Source organism: Drosophila biarmipes, unplaced genomic scaffold (assembly GCF_025231255.1).
Source record: "Drosophila biarmipes strain raj3 unplaced genomic scaffold, RU_DBia_V1.1 ptg000019l, whole genome shotgun sequence".
NCBI classification, from domain to species: domain Eukaryota; kingdom Metazoa; phylum Arthropoda; class Insecta; order Diptera; family Drosophilidae; genus Drosophila; species Drosophila biarmipes.
The window spans coordinates 3,447,808-3,473,709 of record NW_026114537.1 but is presented as its reverse complement, the minus strand read 5'-3'; the positions used below and the strand labels follow the sequence as shown (position 1 = coordinate 3,473,709).

The window sequence follows — 25,902 nt, the reverse complement described above, 5'->3', positions numbered from 1 at the left end:
GCTTTAATACAGAGAATTTTTGAGTAGCTTTTTTAATATTTGATCCTCCGTTTTGTCAAAAATAACTCACTACCAAGTTACGCGAACTCCTAATAATGTTATTGTTTATACGCTGCCAACATCGTCTACAATTATTAGGAATAATTGACGCGTCACATATAGAATTTGGCAAGTACGCCACATTTCCCATCCCGTAACCTTACTCCCCACTACACCTTTAATAATAACCTAATAAGAATAACTGTGTTTTAACTGTGTCGAACTGGCGGCCATTTTTGTAAATCCGGCCCAAACCATTAATGATCCTTCACCGTGATTTCGTTTATGGCAGATTTGTCGTGGTTGCATTTTGTAGCGCCTGACAGGAGTCAGGGCCGTCTAAATTAAATTTTTCTTCTTCCGTAAAGATAACTTTTTTAAAGTCCTCCGACCAAAATTTGTATTGCTTAGCAAATTGTAAACGAGCGGGTATGTGACGCTTTAATAGCCTTGGTACAGCGTCGCGTGAACCATATGTAACCATTCGTTCTTGTTTATACGTCTTTTGGATACGTCAAGATTCAGTTGACATTTTATCTCCATGCAAGACTTGTTGTCATGAACAGCTAGAAGCAGAATTTGTCTCTTGCACCGCTCGTCGATTTCAGTAAGCAGCCGCTTCGCTTTATTTTTCCATAATTTTCCGGATATTTAAGGATGTTACTTATTGTATTCCTGTGTCTATTTAATCTGGCATCAATATAAGGAATGGTCTGGCCAGATTCAGCCAGTCCTTTGATTATGCCGCGATCTTCCTCTGAGAAATGTAAACTACGTGGCATTCTACCGTAAAATTAAACTTAATATTAATTATTTTATTCTACAAGGATAAATAATCTATTTTACTTACGTTCCGCTGATTAAAAAATATTGAATTAGGAGATGTTTATAAAAGATAAGAATACAAAACTACGTACTTACAAAAACTGTACCGTTAACTTTAGAGAATATAAAATAAAATTAAAAAGTGCACATACTCGTATACTTATTTCCATGAGGTATATCACAGCAAACAAAAACACCTCTAAACGAGGTAAAAAGGATCGAACTCAAGCAAACAAAAGTTCTGATATCAACTTTTGCGATGAATATGTTACATTCTAAGCTTGGAATTTAATAAAAAATTAGCTCTAAATTTCAAATGATTATGATCAAATTAAAATCGGACGATTATATCATATAGCTACCATATTGTTCCGATTGTTCGGAAAATTTGTAAAATAATATGAAAAAATTATATCTTTGGTGTTTTTTAACATATAACCTGCTAGGCTTAGAAACAAAAATTTTTTAATTAGTTCTGAATTTCGAATTAAATTTTATTAAAATCGTACGACTATATCATATAGCTGCTATAGTAACGGTCGGAAAATTAGTCGTAAAATAATAGGACAAAATTATATCATCGGTGTTTTTTAACATATACCCTTCTAAGCTTGGAAATAACATTTTTTAATTATTTCTAAATTTCGAATTATATTTTATCAAAATTGGACGACTATATCATATAGCTGTCATAGTAACGATCGGAAAATTGGTGGGAAAATAATATATAACAAATTATAGCTTTGGTGCTTTTTGACATATAACCTTCTCAGCTTGGATATAACATTTTTTAATTAGTTCTGAATTTCGAATTATTTCGATTATTTCTTATAACTGCAAGGGTATACAAACTTCAGCTTGCCAAAGTTAACTTTCTTTCGTCTCACCAAACGAATTTGGCAAAAAACATTTTCAAATTTTCGGTTTGCTGAATTTTTTTTACGGAATTCGGAGAAAAGTAAACAGGTGTATCAGGATTTTAGCCGAAAAAATTATATTTTGGCTAGAATTTTGTAAAGTTTGTAAAAAAGCTAGTTTTTAAAAATCACCATCTTATTGCAAGTCTGTTTCTCCTCTGTAGGTATCCGATTAATTTCATGTCTTTTGCATAAAATCGTCTGAAACCTCTCCTTTTTAAATAAATTCTTTTAAACCCACAAAATTTTTATTAAAGAAAATATATAAATGTTTATTTTAATTTTTATTTTAAAATATGCCCTCATTTGTCACCGACAATCCGTTTTTTATATATGTTGGAACGGTGTTTTGTTTTCAAGATATCGAATTTAATGTAATAAGCCCTCTGATATTTTCAGCAGCCTTCTCGCTCTCTCCCATTAGAACTCTTTGACGTTTGTATTTCTGTTGATAATTCTGAAATGTATATAAGGGCACATTTTCAAATAATTTTTTTTTTTGTGGTGTCAACAGTTTTAACATTTTTTAAAATTAGTTTTAATTTTTAAGATATTAAATATCTTATACTAAATTTCTAAAAAGAAGAGGTTTCAGAAAATGTTGTGCAAAAGACATGAAGTTAATCGGAAAACTACAGATGGAGATATAGACTTGCAAACAGAGGGTACTTTTTAAAACTAGTTTTTTTTACAAATTTAAAAAAAATCTAACTAAAAAAAATTTTTTGGCCAAATCCTGATATACGTATTTACCTGTTTACCGAATAGTATATGTAAAAAAAGTTCCAGGCAAATGAAAAAAGTCAACTTAAAAAAGATGATCGGTTTGTAAAAGAACGGCCCATGTATGTAAAAGGAAAACTTATTATTTTTATTCTTAAAATTTTTAGTATATAAGGCACGAAATTTTATTCTTAGTATAAAAGGCGTATAAGACGTCCATTAAGACGTTTACATTTTATTCTAGTTGTTAATTCTTTCCTCTCTAAATATTACATTGAATTTAAGTCGCGTGCGTAAATAAAATCCTATATAACGATAAATATTACGATTTTGTTTATTATTTTTAAATTATTTTTTACTTTCTTTCTATAACGGCTATGAATATTACTAAGCTTAAGCTGCAAACTCTTTACCGAAAAATCATACTACGTTATCCATTGGCATACTGCAGTATAAATAGAGTCATCCTCAGTTAGTCCGACAACAGTTTTGATTGAATCGCGTGCGCGTGAAGTCGGATGCGGAGAAAGATAGCAAGTTGTTGGATTTACCACTGAACATCTAAGTGAGTGTGGGTCAGGTAAATATGGCCTGGACACATTCTTTGTTACAATAGAATAAAAGCATGAAAAAACTGAATTATACTTAAGCTGATTTTTGGAGTTTTTGAAGACTTACGTGATGTGCATCAGAATTTGCTAGCTGAGCAGCACGAGGTCTTAGCAAATACATATGTACATACGCTTGAAGAATTTAAATTTAGCGATAAAAGGTTCTCCTTCGATTAAAAATAAATTCCAAAAACCTGGACCAGTAGTGAACATGTTCAGTTGCGACATCGTAAAAGCATGAGGAAAAGAAAATAATAAAAAGTTATTGGAGTTCAATGAACTCCAGCAACAATTCAAAACCCGACTTGGTTCTTACTTTATCAAAGGTTCTTATCTCAAAACTTGTCGAACCTCTTTTTGTACATTCCAGCTCTTCTTTAGGTAACATATCTTTGACATTGGCAATGTTAGCTATCGTGTCTTTGACGCTCGTTGTCTGGAGTTTCAAAGAGAATTTTTTTAACAAAAGGGGAACCGGTTCATACTGCTAGTTAGCAGTAAAAAATTATCAATGTCTAAAATAGAAATCAAGACCCACAAATTGTTTGGTCCTGGTAGTCTTAAAGTCAACTATCAAAAATCAATTACCAGCAAAATAAAGATACGCAAGTATCAAAGCTATAGTTTTCGATATTGCAGGGCGAAGACTAGCGGCGGTTGCACTATTTGGTCATAAACGTTTATGGAATGCTTCGATTTGAACAAGTTCTATATATCAATGAGCAAAACAAAATCCCACTTTAACTTTTCCAAAATCTTTAAAGTGTGGCTTTAGAATGGGTGGGGCGCATTCGGATAATAAGCTTGCACTGCATAAAAAGCTACGCAATCTAAATATGAGATCCAACATCCCACGACAAAATTCAAAATAAAAGCAGTAGACTCCTCTTATCGTGTCGTGAATGTATTTATAGGAATATTAAAGAGAAGTTACCCAATTTGTTTGTTAGGTCATTTTCGCTAAAAAAGTGGTGCTCAAATCAGCAAACCTATTTAATAGAGTGCTAGAGCAAAGATGAGTTGAAAATAAAATCAGGTTAATATGCACGTATAAAAGAGATCTTTATTAACAGTTTATGGTACTTGGGAATTTTTTATGTTGCGCTATTTAAGAGTGACACATTTTTATACCCTAGCAGAGGGAACAATGATTTCAGTCAGAAGTTTGCAACGCAGTGAGTATATATATTCTTGATCAGAGCCACTAGACGAGTCGATCTAGCAATGGCCGTCGGTCCGTCCGTTTCTACGCAAACTCGTCTCTCAGTTTTAAAGCTATCGGGCTAAAACTTTCACAAAAGTATTCTTTCTGTTGCAGGTAGTATATAAGTCAGAAGAAAAAGTCAGCCGGTGTTTTTTAACATATAACCTTCTAAGCTTGGAAATAAATTTTTTTAATTAGTTCTGAATTTTGAATTAAATTTTATAAAAATCGGAAGACTATATCACATAGCTATCATAGGAACGATCGGACAATTAGTGGTAAAATAATATAAAACAAGAAAGGAAGTTAAGTTCGGCAAGCCAAAGTTTGTATACACTTGCAGTTATAAGAAATAATCAACTTTTGAAACACCATGTGCAATTTTTAATGAAAAAATTTTCATTCTTTTTTTCCAGACAATTTTTTTACATCAATATTTTTTTTTTCGTAAATTGAATTCGAAATTTTAAAAAATATAAAACATTATATTCCCAATATTATAAGAAAATATGTATGAAAGCTCCAAATTAATTTGTTTCACATTATTTTCCCACCAATTTTCCGATTGTTCCTACTACAGTATATGATATAGTCATCCAATTCTGATAAAATTTAATTCGAAATTAAGAATTAATTAACATTGTTATTTTAAAGCTTTAAAGGTTATATGCTAAAAAACACCAAAGATATAATAATTATTTCATGATTTCCGACTAATTTTCCAATCGTTCCTATGGCAGCTATATAATATAATCGTCCGATTTTGATAAAATTTAATTCGAAATTCAGAATTGATTTAAAAATGTTATTTCCAAGCTTAGAAGTTTATATGTTAAAAAACACCAAAGATATAATTTTTTCATATTTTCCTGATAGTTTTTATGGGAGCTATAAGATATATTTGTCCGATCCAGCTGGTTCCGACTTATATACTACCTGGAACAGAAAGAAAACTTTTGGGATAGCTTTAAAACTGAGAGACTAGTTTGGGTAGAAACGGACAGATGGATGGACAGACGGATATGACTAGATCGACTCGTCTAGTGACGCTGTTCAAGAATATATATACTTCATGGGGTCGAAAACGTCTCCTTCCTACCGTCTACAAGGGTATAAAAATTGGGAATAATATTTTTTTAATTGGTTTAGAATTTCGAATTTAATTTTATTAAAATTTAATTAAATTTTAAAAAATGAAAATATTATATCTTTGGCATTTTTCAACATATAACATTCTAAGCTTTAAATAACATTTTTAAATTAGTTCTGAATTTCGAATTAAATTTTATCAAAAGCGGACGTCTATATCATAAAGCTGTCGTCGGAACGATCGAAAAATAATATGAAACAAATTATATCTTTGGGGGTTTTTGACATATTATGTTATAATATTGGAAATATATTTTTTTATATTTTTAATTTCAATTTAATAAAAATCGGACTACTCTAACATTTAGATGTCATAAAAATGGTCTGAAAAAAAAGAATGGAATATTTTTTTTTATTATCTTTGAAGCCAGCAACAATCGTTAAAAATTTCACATGGTGTTACTAAAGTTGATTATTTCTTATAACTGCAAGGGTATACAAACTTTGGCTCGCCGAAGTTAACTTCCTTTCTTCTTTAACATTTAACCTCCTACGCTTGAAAATAACATTTTTTAACTGGTTTTGAATTTTGAATTATATTTTATCAAAATCTACTATCAAATAGCTGCCATAGGAAGGATAGGAAAATTAGTGGAAAAATAATATGAAACAAGAAAAAAAGTTAACTTTGGCAATCCGGAGTTTTCATATTATCAAAATCGGACACTATATCAGAAACAAAAAATTTAGCTTTGGGGCTTTTTAACGTATTATCTTATAATATAATTTTTTATATTTTTAAGAATTTCGAATTCAATTTAATTAAAATCGGCGTATTCTAAAATATAGATGTAAAAAAAATGGTCTGAAAAAAGAATTAAATAATTGTTTTCAATATCACTGAGGTCAACAACAATCCTAAAAAATTTCAAATGGTGTTACTAAAGTTTATTATTTCTTATAACTGTAAGGGAATACAAACTTCCTTTCTTATTTTTTAGGCATTTAAATTGCTATCGTTGTTTTTGTGTAAAATTTCATACAATATTACCAGATTACATAAACATACGCCGTCAGTTAAATCAAAGTTTCTTACAAAAATTAACTTATTTAGCTCCGTCGGAATTTCGAATCGTAACTTAACGGAAATATGCTCAACAGTAACTTTCTGCTTTTATACGGTCCCCTGCCCTACAATTTTTGAAAGTGGAAAAAAGATAAAAGATAAAAAAGATGGTAAAAGCTGTAGGACTTAGCTCCGTTAGAATTTTGAATTGTACTTCAACAGAAAAAGGCTCATTAGATAAACTAACTTTCTTCTCTTACACTTTTGAAAACAACTCTTCAGTTTTGAATAGGCGCGGGGTGACATTTCAGACGGAAAAAACATTTTTTGTTTTTCCGTTTTTTGCGTAAAACTCTGCTGCTGTTGACTTTAGCAGAGAAGTCGACACAGTGTAGAAGAGTGCCGACAAAAGCGATCGTGCAATAAAGAGAGGCAGATCTTCGGAGATTTTCCTCTCTTTCTGTGTATTATAATTTGACCACTCTCGGCGCTAGGACAGACAACCTTTGGCTGGTCCTTTTTTCAGCGCCACTCCGTGATCTTCAGAAAAAAAAACCAAAAGGAGAAGAAGACCTGGTACATTCTGTTTTAGTAATGAAAAGAGAAGCAGCAGGCTGTTCAAATTGTGCGCTGCAAAACATTTTGATTTATTGATAAAAGTGATATCTATGAATAATAAAGTCAGGTACGTTGATATAGGTTTAAAGCACGTCGCTTTTTAAGGTGTTTTATAGGTTTTACAACATAACCTAGAAAATGCTGGTTCCGTTACCCGAAGGTGGCATGATGATATGTTTTATGCCTATAGAAAACCCGCAATGTGTTATAAGCATTTCGAAAAAAGTAAATATACAAGCAATGTATACAACTAAAACATGTTTTTTTTGTGCCTCGACTGTCAGATACCCGCTACTCAGCTTGAGGGAGCAAAAGGAAAATGGAGATATATAAGCAGTAAAGCAATGTTGCTAAGCGCCAACTAAGAGCAGACAGTTCAAAGCGTCGTTTCAGGTTAAGGTCAATCAAAGGGTATTGATAAGGCAAATGCGTTTCAGCAAAAAAAAATTGTTCAAACATGAAAACTGTTGCCACCACCGTTTTGGACAGCTTGTGGGCGTGGCAATCGATAGGTATGGATGAAAAAATACATTTCAGTTAAAATTTGTTTTCTTTCATAAAAACTGTAGGCGCTACAGATTTTTGTGAATTATGGACGTGACACTCTGCTGAAACGAATTTGCTCTGCGCAGGAAGCCCATGAATCTGCATGCCAAATCTGATTGCTCTAACATTTATAGTTAGCCATATGGCTACATCGACTGGTTAGTGATCCTGATTAAGAATATATATACACATATCTATATTACTTTACGAGTAACGGGTACACTTAACAAATCCAAAAAAAATTGGATAACTAACAATAACTTTAATTTAACAGAAAACTTAAATAACACAATCTAATTAAAATAAAGTACTAATTAAATAAATATGAATGTATTTTGAATTCAATATTTTTATAGGTGAACTCTATTAAAATATTCAGGATTTCCACTTGCAGGTGACAAGCCATACAACCAGTGAGTATAAAACAAGTAAAATCCGAAATGACATAGAAAAATGTTCATTTGAATTTTCATTTGGAAAAAGCTGACATCCCATACAATTGTCTATATGGAGTGTCACTTGTTTTTCATTCGTTCAAGCATGACATGTCAGCGTTCATACGGACGGACAGATAGACGGACGGACGGACAGACGGACATGGCTAGATCCACTCGGCTAGTGATCCTGATCAAGAATATGTATACATTATGGGGTCGGAAACTCTTCCTTCTAACTGTTACATACTTTACGACCAATCTAGAATACCACGTTACTCTACGAGTAACTGGTATAAAAACGAATCGCTAGTCCCCTTACCCTACCCTCCCCTATACTATCACCGTGGTCGAAAGCCACATTTGACCGCAGAATTGGCAAGGAAACACGGTATAGTCGAGTGCCTTGAGACATTTCCGACCATATAAAGTATATATATTCTTGATCAGCGTCAGTAAACGAGTCGATCTAGCCATATTTGTCTGTCCGTCTTTTGTGTTTTTTATCATATCAACCTCCTACGCTTGGAAATAACAGTTTTTATAGTTTTGAATTTCGAATTAAATTTTATCAAAATCGGAAGACTATATTATAGAGATGCTATACGGACGATCGAAAAATTGGTAATGGAGATATATATGCAGCAAAGCGCTTTTAGGGACACCTACCGGCTATTTCAGTAGATGTTATGTGGACGGCAGACAGATTTAAGCGTTTAAGCTGTTCGTGGCCGTTAGAGTGGACGTGTCACGTTTTTATAGATCAGTCGATAGGTTTTGATAAGACAAACATATTTCAGTTAAATTTTTGCTTCTATCGTAAAAACTGCGGGTGCTACAGATGTTCGCGGAATGTGGGCACTAGACTGGGCGTGGCTGAATCAAACTTGCGCTTCGCAGGAAGTCCAGAAATCTGCATGCCAAATCTTCGCCCAAATCCTGACAGATGTGTTTGCTTATTTATCGAAAAATATATGTAAATGTAGTTTATGGCAACGTTATATGCCTTTTGACGTTATCCGGAAATTCTTGGAGAGATCACAAGGGAGATCAAGGTGTGCAAGCAACAATTTGACATTTCCGAGATTATAGTCTACACCCTAGCGGCGATTACAAAATGTCGTCATAACCTATTAAGGTATATCTAGACATTAGAACCCTGAAAATTATTTTAAATAACTTTTGTAGACCCTTGCAGAGTGTATAATGATTTTAATCAAAAGTTTGCATCGCAGTAAAAAATGCGTTCCCGACCATACATATTAACATAAACTCTTGGAAATTCTTCTTTTCGTAATTTCGAGTAAAATGTAAAAAAAAGCCATAGGAATGATTTTTTTTGTTTTCGGTAAACACAGTTGGTAGGAAAATAAAACGTTACATTGTCTTAACATTTTAGTAAATCATTTTTGGCTTACTATATCCCGGAAAGATCTGACAACCTGTAAGGGAATAGAAACATTGGCCTCCAGAAGCTATCTTCCTTTTTTGTTTTTATACCCTGGCGGAAGGTATTATGATTTCAGTTAGAAGTTTGGAACGCAGTGAAGGAGACGTTTCCGACCACAGCAGCTTGATCAGCATCACTAGAGTCAATCTAGTCATGTTCATCCGTCCGTCCGGTTCTACGCAAACTAGTCTCTCAGTTTTATAGTTATCGGGCTGAAACTTTGCCGAAAGCCCTATTTCTTTTGCTGGAAGTCGGAACAATTATGTTGGACAATTATGTCTTATAGCTACAAAAGGAATAATCTGGAAAACAAATTTTTTAGATTTACGCTTAGGAATAACATTTTTCAGTTAATTCTGAAATTTTGAAATTAATTTTATTAAAATCGAACGACTATATCATAAGCTGGCATAGAAACGTACTAAATTGGTGGAAAAATTTTATGAAAAACAAAGGTGAACGCTATAGTAGAGTGTCTTGACTATCAGATACCCGTTACTCAGATTAAAAGATCAAAAGGGGAATGGGTATAAATAAGTTTTGGTAATTATCGATATTGTAAAGTTCCACTTTCCAACTACTTCTTTTTAGGTCAATCGTCACAGTTTCGGGCAGTTAGTGGATGTTAGAGTGGGCGTGGTATGACACTTTCGCCATTTTTTCTCCCAAACCAATTAATTTTCTTAGAGTACCTTTCGATTGATGTATCAGTCAAAAGAATAGGACGATTACTTTAGATTTTTATTTCTCGCGTATATATAGTGTTCGCCTTTGAGCACTCTCCTGGTGAGTTTACAGTGATACTATATATTATTACTTTAAAAATATTTGCTTGTCTTGGTAATGTCTGACCTAAAAAGGTTCGCCACGCCTACTCTAACGGTCATAAACCGAAAAAACTGTGAGGCCCACATTTTTATGCTTGAAAAACTGAAATGTAATTGCCTCGTAAATAGTTCTTGTTTGGCCAAAACAAGAAAACTCTTAAATCTTTCTGCCTCCATCATTACCAAAGCTGAGAAACATTTATCCGATGGTCGAGTAACTCGATTTCAGCTTTGTGTCTTGTTTTTCAAAGTATTCCCCTGCATGATATATACGCTTTTGCTTGCACTCAAAACAAATAAGAATGTCAACTTTGACTTTTTAAAATATAGATTTTATTTACTATTTCACAGCATTTGCTGGCGACAAAAATCCATAATCACAAATTTTTCCATTAATGTGCGGAAATAAAAAGCAGTCATTGAGTGGCCAGAAACAAAATAGCGGCCCAAGTACGCACCTTCTGGAGAGGGCTAATATAATACTTACTTTTAAACATCGCAACCCTTAGCTAAGTTGAATCTAAAAGATATATTTTGCGCACATTCGACAAAACTACTACAGCTATATAAGTTGACAGATGAGTATCTATTTGGTTGGGGAGCTCTAAAGCCTCTGAGCACTCGATTAATGGCTTTGAGTAAAGGATAAGATTCACATCCACATCAATTTTTGAAGTCGTCCAGATAGAGTGCCCAGATCATAGCACCTCCAAGGCGCATTGCCTTGATGTATTCGCTTTTATGCGGAACCATGGGGGCATCGTCAAATGAGACCCACTGATCTGCCAGGTAGGCGTAGAGTCCCATCCGACCTTTTGCATCCCTTACAACTTTCCACCTATGCTGGCAGATATTCAAAAAGATCTCATAGTATGTCAAAAACCCTCTAGCCAATGTGGCTTCGCCTGCTTTACCGCCACCGTAGGTGGGCGCATTTAGCTGGTGCTTAGTTGTATCAACTAGAGAGAATGACTGGCCGTACATGGGAACTCCTTTTATCAGCTACCGCCGATCGATTCCTCACTATATCCAATAGTTTAATGAAAAATTTGCGTTAAAGTTTATCATTTTTTCGTGGTGGTCGTACATTGGAGATACGTGACCAGTCCGCTTGCCCCAATGGCCGTGGTAATCATACGCAATAACAGATATTCAGTCAAAATAGCAAGATTTTTCGGGAATATCGTACGCGTCGAGATGTTTGGATAGACCTAACTACGCTATTCGCTTTTATTATTTAATGCTTTACAATCTACTCAGTCAGAATTTTTTGTGTGTTGTCCTTGCGCTTCTTCTATCCATTTAGTTCCTCGGGCTTACACTTTTGTCCCGCTCGTAATATAACTAGTATGTTGATTGCTGTGTATTCCGAATTCTCCAAATAATACGAGTACGTCCATGGATTTTATTTGGATGTTTCAATATTTATTTAATTGGAGCTTCAACGTTTTAAGAGTTTCTGATTTTTCAATTACTTCTTAAGAGGTACGGAGAATTACATAAGTCTTGTAACTGCGCTTATGTATAGCAGTGAGGTCGGCGAGTGACAATTATGCTGACACTGGCACTTTCTGTGTGAGGGCCAAGGTATACAACAAAGTATACCCTTTAAGTACTCTTATACGAGTGTGGGTATTCAATGTGTGTGCATACTACACCTCAAATATTTTGATTTGAATATGTGCATAAATGTATAAAAATTAACAGTACCAATCTAGACTTCGAAGAGTAAAGACGTGCTATAGGCAAATCCACGCAAGTGTAATCTGCAACTATTACCTACCAGTTTTGTCAAAACAAATAAGACCTCAAAGCAAACTCGCCAACTAAAGCAAAAACAATTACTGCATCTGAACAGTTACTAAAGTGCAAGTGCATCGGGCAGCAGCCCAACAACAACAACCATGACACGACCACCAGACATAAACCAAACCACACCGCGAGAAAAAGCACCTTTCCAAACACCCAAATTCATCGTCATTAAGAAGAAAAGACAACATCGCATCCTTTGAAAAAGTTAGTCCATTCATTATCAAAAAAGTTATCGACTATAAATGCTGCGGGGAAGTAACGTCAGTTTCAAAAACCAAAGCAGGTACTCTTCTTGTCAAAACCAAAGACCTACTCCAAGCTCAATGGCTAATGAAACTCACCAAATTCCACGACTTTGAAGTTGAAGCATCTGAACACAAAACACTTAACTTTTCAAAAGGAGTCATCTATTCCAATGACCTCCGATACATAAACAATGAAGATATTCTCAATGAACTCAAGGCGCAAAACGTCACTGAAGCAAATAAAATACTTAGAAAGAAAGACAACAATCTTGAAGAAACCGGACTCATCATTCTCACCTTCGCCACCACCACCTTACCCGAAACCATAAGTATTGTATATGAACGTGTCAAAATTCGACCACACATTCCTCGACCTCTTAAATGCCGAAACTGCCAAAAATTTAATCACCCCACCAAAGCCTGCAATAACGATAAAACTTGCTCAAACTGCTCTGAAGTTCACTCCCCCGACGACGAAGACTGCACCAAGCCTAAATTCTGCATCAACTGCAAACACCTCGACAACCCTCATCATAGCCCATTGGACTATAAGTGCCCAATATTTATTAAACAAAAAGAAATAATGGCTATAAAAACATTAGAAAATGTTGACTTCAAAAGCGCATCAAAAATATACATCCAACGTCACTTCCACAAGGCCACTCATTACTCCCGAGTTGCAGCACAACCCCCATCAAATTCTATCGCCCCAGTTCTGGATAAATCGAATACTCGTGAGATCACGACATACGACGACATCATGGAACCTACCCCACAAACTCCAAGCGAGGGCGACATCGAAATTGATACAACAGAATCTATCAGAACCAGTACAAATACTACAACCTCAGACCGCAATGGAACATCCATGGATATAGAAACAACTACATTGAACTCCAAACCCTGATCAAGACCTTTAACCCCCTAATTCTTGCCCTACAAGAAACACACATAACCAACTTTAACTCTCTACCCATTCCCATTAACTACACACTCTACCAACAATGCTGCACCAACTCTTACGGGGGCGCAGCTCTACTAATACATAACTCAATATCTCAAAGACAAATCTCAATTACCCAAGACTTCGAAGCAACTGGAGTCTCAATAGATACAAAACTTAAACTAAACATAATATCAGTCTACATTTCACCAACTAAGTCCTTTAACAGAAGTAACCTAGAAAACGTCCTCTGCTTCGACAACACACCCACTTTAGTCCTCGGAGACTTTAATAGTTGGCACCCCTACTGCGGCTCTCCTAGCCCTAATACCAGAGGCAATATTATTGCCAAATTCCTAGACCGTTCAGATTACATTTTATTAAACGACAAAAGCCCCACCCACTTCTCCACTCACAACTCTTCCACACATATAGACCTATCCTTTTCTTCATCCACTATAGCCCCAGAATTCCTCTGGGAAACAATAGACGACCTCTACGGAAGTGATCACCTCCCTATCTTAATCTCAATGAACCTTAATGCCTCCCCCTCATCCTACAGCTCCAAACCCTCCTTTAACTTAAAGAAAGCAAACTGGGAAGCATACAAAAAATCTTTTCGTATCAATTCTACTGACAAGCCACCGAGCGAAAATGTCAATAAAGAAGCAGCTTTGTTAAGAAAAATTATTATCCACAGCGCGCACCAATCAATCCCCCAGAACTCTACTTTTCAATTCCCTAGAACAGTCCCGTGGTGGAATCAAAACTTATCAGTTTTGAAGAATGCCAAATCGTCTAAATGGTCAATACTAAAACGTAACATTACTACGTATAATATAATAGAATACAAAAGAGCCAACACTAAACTAAAGAAAGCCATTAGAGAAGCCAAACGAATCTCTATTTTTAATTTCACATCCGATATTAGTCCCTTCTCATCTCCAGCGAGAACATGGTCCAACATCAGACGCCTTTGCGGCCTTTACCACACAAAGCACATACACTGCATTAACGACCCTTCTTTCCCCAGCCCCAGAACATCCCAAAGTGAAATCGCTAACTCTTTTGGACTTGCCTGGTCCAAAGAAGCCGACGACGGTAACTTTTCTCCAACTTTCCGCACTAATAAATTCCTCTTAAACCACACATTAGACTACCAACCCTCCAAAACTGCACTAGAAATAGAATAGGACATTTCGTTCATTGAATTTAGCAGCGCACTCAACTCCTTGAAAGGCGAAACTCCAGGATTAGATCGCATCTCATACATTATGATCAACAACTCCCCCATATCAATCAAACACAGAGTCCTTAACCATTTCAACTTAATCCCAGATTCCTCAATCCCTCAAGCCTACAAACATAGCCTTGTACTTCCCATCCTAAAACCCCAAAAACCCAAAACAGACATCAAATCGTACCGCCCGATATCCCTAAATTCATGCCTAGCCAAAACACTTGATAAGATTATCGCAAAGAGACTGTGGTGGTTTGTTTTAAATAACAACCTAATCAACAGCAATCAGATTGGATTTAGAAGGGGAAGATCTGTTATAGACAGTCTTCTCTTAGTAGACCACATAGCAACAAGATCCCTTTCCCTCAAGAAGCACGTCACATTGATCTCTCTTGCTTTCAACAAGGCATTTGACAAAATAGGCATCCACTCCGTAATTAACCAGCTGAAGGAATGGAAAATAGGCAAACGCATATTAAATTATGTCCTTAACTTTATGACAAACAGAAAAATAATCATAAAATCCGGCAACAACCTTTCAAGCTTTTTCCCACTTAACAATGGCATACCCCAGGGGTCTCCAATCTCAGTAATTCTTTTTCTCTTAGCTTACAACACTCTCTCCCATATTATCTCCTTACACAAAGAAATAAAACTAACAGCATACGCCGATGATTTCCATCTTATAAGGATCTTATATACAGGTGACACAAATCTTCCCAGTACAAACTCCCTCAGAATACTAGGACTTACTATTAACAACAAATACACCTGGAACACCCGTATTACAAAATTAAAAACAGAACTATCAAAAACTCTAAATATTATTAAACATCTCTCTTCCCTTAAATATAACAGTAACACAACCACTCTTATCAATACTATTAAATCTATCCGCAATTCAAAAATCGATTATTGGCTGCCTTTCTACGGATATTGTCCCAAATCTAAATTAAACTACTTAAAAACAACAATAAACGCAGCTCTAAGAGCAGCCTTAGGAGCCTACCGAACCACACCAGTAAACAACTTACTACTAGAAACTAAAACAAACACATTAGAACAAAAACGAAACTTCCTTACAGCCAAATTAAGTAAACATACTATATAAATATATCTGGATTCCGTATTACTGATGAAAATAACCTTTTAAAATCCGGTCTACTACCAATGTACTCTTCCTCCTATACGAGCGAGATCATTGCCATCCTAGAAGCCACAAAACTTTGTCAAGGAAAGTCTTGAAAACACGCAATCTGCACCGACTCCCTCTCCTCCCTTAACTCGATTAAAACCCTTAATAAACACTCCTACTACATTACATTAATAAGATACATCATAATCAAAAACTTCCCAAAAATAAGCCTTATTTGGATTCCTAGCCACATAGTAATAAAAGGCAACGAAACTGCTGACTCATTTGCCAAACTTAGCCTTCAATCCCCCCTTAGATAATGAACTGATAAAAATCTTGGAAACAGCATCTCCTTGGTACCAACTTGTAAAACCCCTAACATTCCCACACAAACACGAAATGAATAGAAGACAATAAATTATTATTACCAGAATACGACTTGGACACACCAAGTTCACCAATGCGCATTACATTGATAAAAACCTTTCCTCTATCTGCCCCCTGTGCAACATCAGCCCAATAAGCCTAACCCATATTATTACCTCATGCCCCGCCCTTACTCTCCAAAGAACTGCATCGTTCAACTCCCAAAACCCTTTCCACATTATATCAAATCCTACTTTAATCAATACCCAGAAAATCTTACTCTTTCTTAATAATTCGAACATATTATATAAGATATAATAAATTGTAAAATATAATCATCACTACTAAATTACCATAAGCGAGCTTAAGGCCTTTTGTTGCTATAGCTCTAGAATAAACCCACTGTTAGCTTAAAGTTTTAACTATAAGTTAGCATTAGATAATAATAATAATAATAATAATAAAATTTAAATAAATACAAATATGACCTGTTCCGCAGTAATTGTTGAAATTTTGCAATGGTTTCAAGAAAATGCGCTTCTTTTAACAATAAAAAGCACATTATTCCCTTAAAAGGACTTTGATTTCAAAATGTACAAGCAACTGCTGCTAATTTCGCAATTGTTCTCAGGTAGGGCTTCATTCACCGAAAAGCTCATAATAATTTGGATTTCAATATGTGCATTCATATACTAAAACGTAACATACACCAATTATGAACCATTCCCAATTAAACTAAACGTAGTTTTGCAATGGTTATCAGGAAATGTGCACTAGTTATACCTTAATTACTTATAATGAGGATCACATTTTTTTATACCCTTTATACCCTTGCAGAGGGTATAATAATTTCAGTCAGAAGTTTGCAACGAAGTAAGGGAGACGTTTCGGACCCCATAAAGTATATATATTCTTGAGCAGCATCACTAGACGAATCCATCTACCCGTATCCGTCTATCCGTCCGTCTGTCCTTCTGTCCATCCGTCTTTCCGTCCGTTTCTACACAAACTAGTCTCTCAGGTTTAAAGCTAGCGGCCTGAAACTTTCCCAAAAGTCTTCTTTCTATTGCAGGTAGTATATAAGTCGGAACCAGCCGGATCGGACAACTTTATCTTATAGCTCTCATAGGAATAATCGGAAAAAATAATTCTTAAAAATTATATCTTTGGTTTTCCTTACCAAGTAACCTCCTACTCTTGGCAATAGCATTTTTTATAGCTGCCATACGAACGATCAAAAAATTGGTGGGAAAATAATATGAAACAAATTATAGTGTCGGTGTTTTTTGACATATAAGCTCCTATTCTTAGAAATAGCTTTTTTTAATTAGTTCTGAATTTCGAATTAAATTTTACCAAATCGGAAAACTATACGTATAGCTGCCATAAAAACAATCGCAAAATAGAGTAAGAACATTTTATGAAAAAATGATATCTTTGATTTGATTGATTATTTCATATAACTGCAAGGGTATACAAGCTTCGTCTTGCCGAAGTTAAATTCTTTTCTTGTTTTGTTTGATATCATATCCGTTTTATTCACTTTTGCTGTAATACACATTCGTAATTTGTTTAAAAAGTATCGCGAATTGAATTTTTGCGGTCTACGTATGTTTGATTTTGTATCTTTTGGTGGCTTATGTTGGTACTCATGACTCTCACTTATGTTGACAATTTCGTACAATTTGAATGTACAGTAGGTTTTTGACAATAGCTGAGGGCGTGGGCGTGTTTTGGCTTGTCTTCGGTTTTTGTACCAAAATTGCTCAGTTTCGACTAAAAACAGCATCGCATTGACAATTCTCTGGAGCTATTGGATTCTGTCGGTGACGACCCAAATTTTCTCCAGAGAGTCATAACTGGTCACGAATCATGGGTTTTTGGTTGTGACGTAGAAATCAAAGCTCAATCATTCTAATGGAAGCTGCCGCACGAGCCAAGACCGAAAAAAACACGCCAAGTTTGGTTTAGTGTGAAGGTTTTGCTGATAGTTTTCTTCGATTGCAGGGGCGTGGTTTTTGGCCCCCATAAGTATTTATATTCTTGACCCCATAAATTATATATATTCATGATGCAGATTTCTGGGCTTCCTGCGCAGCGCAAGTTTGACTTGCGTGTGTACTATGGCATTTCTATTTTTCAGAAGTTAATAAGAAGTGACTTCTCGATGATAAGCGATAGCATAATCGCCCTTTTGCTTGCAGCACACTTCTCCACAAATTTATATTTTAAATAAGCTTTAAAGCTGAATATTACTTGATGGTTAAAATTTAGGGGTACTGCATCTTTTTGTGTAAACCAAACTTTTTTTTTTACTTTTAAAAGGTTACCCTACACCGAACTGATAAAATTATAGACTCTTAAAAAAGGGTAAGAAATGTAACATATAACACTAAAAACTAATAAGTGCTAATACTTGACAAATTTATACTTCAGTTCTCTGCTTAGTTTTAACAAATTAGGTCTAGTTCAAAAAAATAAAACAAAAATTTATAATTATGTAAGCATAAAACAAAAACAAATCTTCATACGCTACAGTACTACGTCACAATACACCACAAGGTACTGTTTGAATTATGATTTACTTGCCATCGCACACTGACAGCCGTACATAGGGATATATAGTAATGCATCAGTAGTCGTCGATTTAGCCAAACCCATATGGGTAGGAAGGAAGAAGGAAGTGTTTTTGACCCTATAAAGTATATCTGTTCTTAATCAGTCAATAGCCGATTCGATTTATCTATTTCCGTCTGATATCTGTGTTCTCGAAAACTATAAAAGATGCAATACTGGGATTAGGCATGCAGATTCTAGAGATTCCTGCGCTGCCCAAGTTTGTTCGTCACGATACTCTACAAGGTACTGTTTGATATTTTATTTTTTTATAATTTTTTTTTATAAAAAAAAACAATGTACCAAAAACTATTGCTAAAGATCTGATTAAAGCTTGTATGTATTCATCTGACTTGGGTTTTCATAAATCTTTGCTCTATCACTGCTAAAACACATATGAGGATGAAATGGGTTTTATCTTTTTGATAAGCCATTTAAGTCGAAATTATCTTATGAAGAAATATTCAAATTCGGAATAATATAGTTATAAATAATTAATTTTTTTTAAAACAAATTTTTTCCAAATTCTTAAAAAAATTAATTTAAAAACAGGAAAGGGAGCAAAAATAAGTAACACCCTGTGACATTTTTAAGGATTTTTGCTGGCTTCAGTAATATTAAAAAAAAAAAAAATTTCATTATTTCTCTGACCGTTTCTTTGACAGCTATTTGTTAGAGTCGTCGATTTTGATTCATTTTAATTCAATTAAATTACGTTTGTTTTTGAGAATTGAGAATTAAAAAAAGTTATTTAAAAAAGATATAATTTTTTTTTAATTTTGTTTCCTTACAGTTCTTTTGGGAGCTATAAGATATAGTTGTCCGATCCGGCTGGTTCCGTCATATATACTACCTGCAATATAAAAAAGACTTTTGGGAAAGATTCAGACCTTTAGTTTTAAAACTAAGAGACTAGTTTGCGTAGAAACGGACGGACAGACGGACATTGCTAGAACGTCTAGTGATGCTGATCAAGAATATATATACTTTATGGGGTCCTTCCCTTCACTGCGTTGCAAAATTCTGCAAGGGTGTAACAAGAGATATTATTTTTGTTATATTATTTTTTTTTTGTACCAATTTTCTGATTGTTCCTACGGCAGTTATATTAAATAATCGTCCGATTTTGATAAAATGTAATTCAAAATTCAGAACTAATTAAAAAAATGTATTTCTAAACGTAGGATGTTATATGCTCAAAAACACCAAAGATATAATTTCAAAAAAGAAACAATAGAAGAATATATATACTTTATGGGGTCCTTTCCTTCACTGCGTTGCAAACTTCTGCAAGGGTATAACAAGAGATATTATGTTTGTTATATTATTTTTTTTTTTTTACCAATTTTCTGATTGTTCCTTTGGCAGTTATATTAAATAATCGTCCGATTTTGATAAAATGTAATTCAAAATTCAGAACTAATTAAAAAAATGTATTTCTAAACGTAGGATGTTATATGCTCAAAAACATCAAATTTCAAACAAGAAACAAACAAGAAGTTAACTTCGGCAAGCCGAAGTTTGTATACTCTTGCAGTTATAAGAAAAAATTAACTTCAGTAACACCATGTAAAATTTTTAAGGATTGTTGCTGACTTCAGGGATATTAAAAATAAATTCTTTCATTCTTTTAGACCATTTTTTTTACTTCTATGTATATGTTAGAGTAGTCCGATTTTTATTAAATTGAATTCGAAATTCTTAAAAATTTAAAAAATGTTATTTCCAAGCTTAGAAGGTTATATTTTAAAAAGCACCAAAGATATAATTTTTTCATTTTTTCCACCTAATTTTCCGAACGTTTCTATGGCAGCTATATGATATAGTCGTCCGATTTTGATATAATTAATTCTGTATCCAATAGTTTAATGAAAAATTTGCGTTAAAGTTTATCGTTTTTTTGTGGTGGTCGTACATTGGCGATACGTGACCAGTCCGCTTGCCCCAATGGCCGTGGTAATCATACGCAATAACAGAGATTCAGTCAAAGTAGCAATATTTTTCGGGAATATCGTACGCGTCGAGGTGTTTGGATAGAACAACCACCTTAAGTACGCTATTCGCTTTTATTAATTAATGCTTTACAATCTGCTCACTCAGACTTTTTTTGTGTGTTGTCCTTGCGTTTCACCTATCCATTTACTTACTCGGGCTTACACTTTTGTCCCGGTCGCAATATAACTAGTATGTTGATTGCTGTGCATTCCGGATTCCCAAAATAATACGACTACGTCCATGGATTTTATTTGGATGTTTCAATATTTATTTAATTGGAGCTTCAACGTTTTAAGAGTTTCTGATTTTTCAATTACTTCTTAAGAGGTACGGAGAATTACATAAGTCTTGTAACTGCGCTTATGTATAGCAGTGAGGTCGGCGAGTGACAATTATGCTGACACTGGCACTTTCTGTGTGAGGGCCAAGGTATACAACAAAGTATACCCTTTAAGTACTCTTATACGAGTGTGGGTATTCAATGTGTGTGCATACTACACCTCAAATATTTTGATTTGAATATGTGCATAAATGTATAAAAATTAACAGTACCAATCTAGACTTCGAAGAGTAAAGACGTGCTATAGGCAAATCCACGCAAGTGTAATCTGCAACTATTACCTACCAGTTTTGTCAAAACAAATAAGACCTCAAAGCAAACTCGCCAACTAAAGCAAAAACAATTACTGCATCTGAACAGTTACTAAAGTGCAAGTGCATCGGGCAGCAGCCCAACAACAACAACCATGACACGACCACCAGACATAAACCAAACCACACCGCGAGAAAAAGCACCTTTCCAAACACCCAAATTCATCGTCATTAAGAAGAAAAGACAACATCGCATCCTTTGAAAAAGTTAGTCCATTCATTATCAAAAAAGTTATCGACTATAAATGCTGCGGGGAAGTAACGTCAGTTTCAAAAACCAAAGCAGGTACTCTTCTTGTCAAAACCAAAGACCTACTCCAAGCTCAATGGCTAATGAAACTCACCAAATTCCACGACTTTGAAGTTGAAGCATCTGAACACAAAACACTTAACTTTTCAAAAGGAGTCATCTATTCCAATGACCTCCGATACATAAACAATGAAGATATTCTCAATGAACTCAAGGCGCAAAACGTCACTGAAGCAAATAAAATACTTAGAAAGAAAGACAACAATCTTGAAGAAACCGGACTCATCATTCTCACCTTCGCCACCACCACCTTACCCGAAACCATAAGTATTGTATATGAACGTGTCAAAATTCGACCACACATTCCTCGACCTCTTAAATGCCGAAACTGCCAAAAATTTAATCACCCCACCAAAGCCTGCAATAACGATAAAACTTGCTCAAACTGCTCTGAAGTTCACTCCCCCGACGACGAAGACTGCACCAAGCCTAAATTCTGCATCAACTGCAAACACCTCGACAACCCTCATCATAGCCCATTGGACTATAAGTGCCCAATATTTATTAAACAAAAAGAAATAATGGCTATAAAAACATTAGAAAATGTTGACTTCAAAAGCGCATCAAAAATATACATCCAACGTCACTTCCACAAGGCCACTCATTACTCCCGAGTTGCAGCACAACCCCCATCAAATTCTATCGCCCCAGTTCTGGATAAATCGAATACTCGTGAGATCACGACATACGACGACATCATGGAACCTACCCCACAAACTCCAAGCGAGGGCGACATCGAAATTGATACAACAGAATCTATCAGAACCAGTACAAATACTACAACCTCAGACCGCACTCTCAGAAGCTACAACAAAGAAAAAACCAACCCTCTGGCTATACCCCTAAAGGCTAAAAGCAAAGCAGACAAATCGAAAACAGTAAATACAAACCATCTAAAACACTCCAAGTAACCCAAACAACACTGCCAAGGAACTTTATTTATTAATCACTCAAATTAGTACTAAGTAATACACCTTCTCTTTACATTTAATGCTTAAAAGCATTCAATGGAACATCCATGGATATAGGAACAACTACATTGAACTCCAAACCCTGATCAAGACCTTTAACCTCCTAATTCTTGCCCTACAAGAAACACACATAACCAACTTTAACTCTCTACCCATTCCCATTAACTACACACTCTACCAACAATGCTGCACCAACTCTTACGGGGGCGCAGCTCTACTAATACATAACTCAATATCTCAAAGACAAATCTCAATCACCCAAGACTTCGAAGCAACTGGAGTCTCAATAGATACAAAACTTAAACTAAACATAATATCAGTCTACATTTCACCAACTAAGTCCTTTAACAGAAGTAACCTAGGAAACGTCCTCTGCTTCGACAACACACCCACTTTAGTCCTCGGAGACTTTAATAGTTGGCACCCCTACTGTGGCTCTCCTAGCCCTAATACCAGAGGCAATATTATTGCCAAATTCCTAGACCGTTCAGATTACATTTTATTAAACGACAAAAGCCCCACCCACTTCTCCACTCACAACTCTTCCACACATATAGACCTATCCTTTTCTTCATCCACTATAGCCCCAGAATTCCTCTGGGAAACAATAGACGACCTCTACGGAAGTGATCACCTCCCTATCTTAATCTCAATGAACCTTAATGCCTCCCCCTCATCCTACAGCTCCAAACCCTCCTTTAACTTAAAGAAAGCAAACTGGGAAGCATACAAAAAATCTTTTCGTATCAATTCTACTGACAAGCCACCGAGCGAAAATGTCAATAAAGAAGCAGCTTTGTTAAGAAAAATTATTATCCACAGCGCGCACCAATCAATCCCCGAGAACTCTACTTTTCAATTCCCTAGAACAGTTTTGAAGAATGCCAAATCGTCTAAATGGTCAATACTAAAACGTAACATTACTACGTATAATATAATAGAATACAAAAGAGCCAACGCTAAACTAAAGAAAGCCATTAGAGAAGCCAAACGAATCTCTATTTTTAATTTCACATCCGATATTAGTCCCTTCTCATCTCCAGCGAGAACATGGTCCAACATCAGACGCCTTTGCGGCCTTTACCACACAAAGCACATACACTGCATTAACGACCCTTCTTTCCCCAGCCCCAGAACATCCCAAAGTGAAATCGCTAACTCTTTTGGACTTGCCTGGTCCAAAGAAGCCGACGACGGTAACTTTTCTCCAACTTTCCGCACTAATAAATTCCTCTTAAACCACACATTAGACTACCAACCCTCCAAAACTGCACTAGAAATAGAATAGGACATTTCGTTCATTGAATTTAGCAGCGCACTCAACTCCTTGAAAGGCGAAACTCCAGGATTAGATCGCATCTCATACATTATGATCAACAACTCCCCCATATCAATCAAACACAGAGTCCTTAACCATTTCAACTTAATCCCAGATTCCTCAATCCCTCAAGCCTACAAACATAGCCTTGTACTTCCCATCCTAAAACCCCAAAAACCCAAAACAGACATCAAATCGTACCGCCCGATATCCCTAAATTCATGCCTAGCCAAAACACTTGATAAGATTATCGCAAAGAGACTGTGGTGGTTTGTTTTAAATAACAACCTAATCAACAGCAATCAGATTGGATTTAGAAGGGGAAGATCTGTTATAGACAGTCTACTCTTAGTAGACCACATAGCAACAAGATCCCTTTCCCTCAAGAAGCACGTCACATTGATCTCTCTTGCTTTCAACAAGGCATTTGACAAAATAGGCATCCACTCCGTAATTAACCAGCTGAAGGAATGGAAAATAGGCAAACGCATATTAAATTATGTCCTTAACTTTATGACAAACAGAAAAATAATCATAAAATCCGGCAACAACCTTTCAAGCTTTTTCCCACTTAACAATGGCATACCCCAGGGGTCTCCAATCTCAGTAATTCTTTTTCTCTTAGCTTACAACACTCTCTCCCATATTATCTCCTTACACAAAGAAATAAAACTAACAGCATACGCCGATGATTTCCATCTTATAAGGATCTTATATACAGGTGACACAAATCTTCCCAGTACAAACTCCCTCAGAATACTAGGACTTACTATTAACAACAAATACACCTGGAACACCCGTATTACAAAATTAAAAACAGAACTATCAAAAACTCTAAATATTATTAAACATCTCTCTTCCCTTAAATATAACAGTAACACAACCACTCTTATCAATACTATTAAATCTATCCGCAATTCAAAAATCGATTATTGGCTACCTTTCTACGGATATTGTCCCAAATCTAAATTAAACTACTTAAAAACAACAATAAACGCAGCTCTAAGAGCAGCCTTAGGAGCACACCCACCAGTAAAGAACCACAACCACACCAGTAAAGAACTTACTACTAGAAACTAAAACAAACACATTAGAACAAAAACGAAACTTCCTTACAGCCAAATTAAGTAAAAATAATATATAAATATATCTGGATTCCGTATTACTGATGAAAATAACCTTCTAAAATGCGGTCTACTACCAATGTACTCTTCCTCCTATACGAGCGAGATCATTGCCATCCTAGAAGCCACAAAACTTTGTCAAGGAAAGTCTTGAAAACACGCAATCTGCACCGACTCCCTCTCCTCCCTTAACTCGATTAAAACCCTTAATAAACACTCCTACTACATTACATTAATAAGATACATCATAATCAAAAACTTCCCAAAAATAAGCCTTATTTGGATTCCTAGCCACATAGTAATAAAAGGCAACGAAACTGCTGACTCATTTGCCAAACTTAGCCTTCAATCCCCCCTTAGATAATGAACTGATAAAAACCTTGGAAACAGCATCTCCTTGGTACCAACTTGTAAAACCCCTAACATTCCCACACAAACACGAAATGAATAGAAGACAACAAATTATTATTAACAGAATACGACTTGGACACACCAAGTTCACCAATGCGCATTACATTGATAAAAACCTTTCCTCTTTCTGCCCCTGTGCAACATCAGCCCAATAAGCCTAACCCATATTATTACCTCATGCCCCGCCCTTACTCTCCAAAGAACTGCATCGTTCAACTCCCAAAACCCTTTCCACATTATATCAAATCCTACTTTAATCAATACCCAGAAAATCTTACTCTTTCTTAATAATTCGAACATATTATATAAGATATAATAAATTGTAAAATATAATCATCACTACTAAATTACCATAAGCGAGCTTAAGGCCTTTTGTTGCTATAGCTCTAGAATAAACCCACTGTTAGCTTAAAGTT

The 25,902-nt window shown here is 35.2% G+C and overlaps 1 protein-coding gene and 1 pseudogene across 8 annotated transcripts in view; one reads left to right on the top strand and one right to left on the bottom strand.

The window, feature by feature from the left end:
- Nucleotides 1–2,950: 2,950 nt before the first annotated feature.
- LOC108031926 (probable chitinase 10) overlaps nt 2,951–25,902 on the top strand; it is an 86,979-nt gene continuing 64,027 nt past the window's right edge. For 3 of the 8 annotated variants that reach the window (XM_050890307.1, XM_044094623.2, XM_050890304.1), the window contains exons 1-2: nt 2,963–3,069; nt 7,995–8,051. The gene's annotated coding sequence lies outside the window, so the exon portion shown is untranslated. Of the gene's footprint in view, nt 3,085–7,994; nt 8,052–25,902 lie in introns of all 8 variants that reach the window. The other 5 variants (XM_050890309.1, XM_044094624.2, XM_050890305.1 and 2 more) reach the window with 5 other exon arrangements.
- Nucleotides 10,839–25,695, bottom strand: LOC108031919 (probable chitinase 10; annotated as a pseudogene).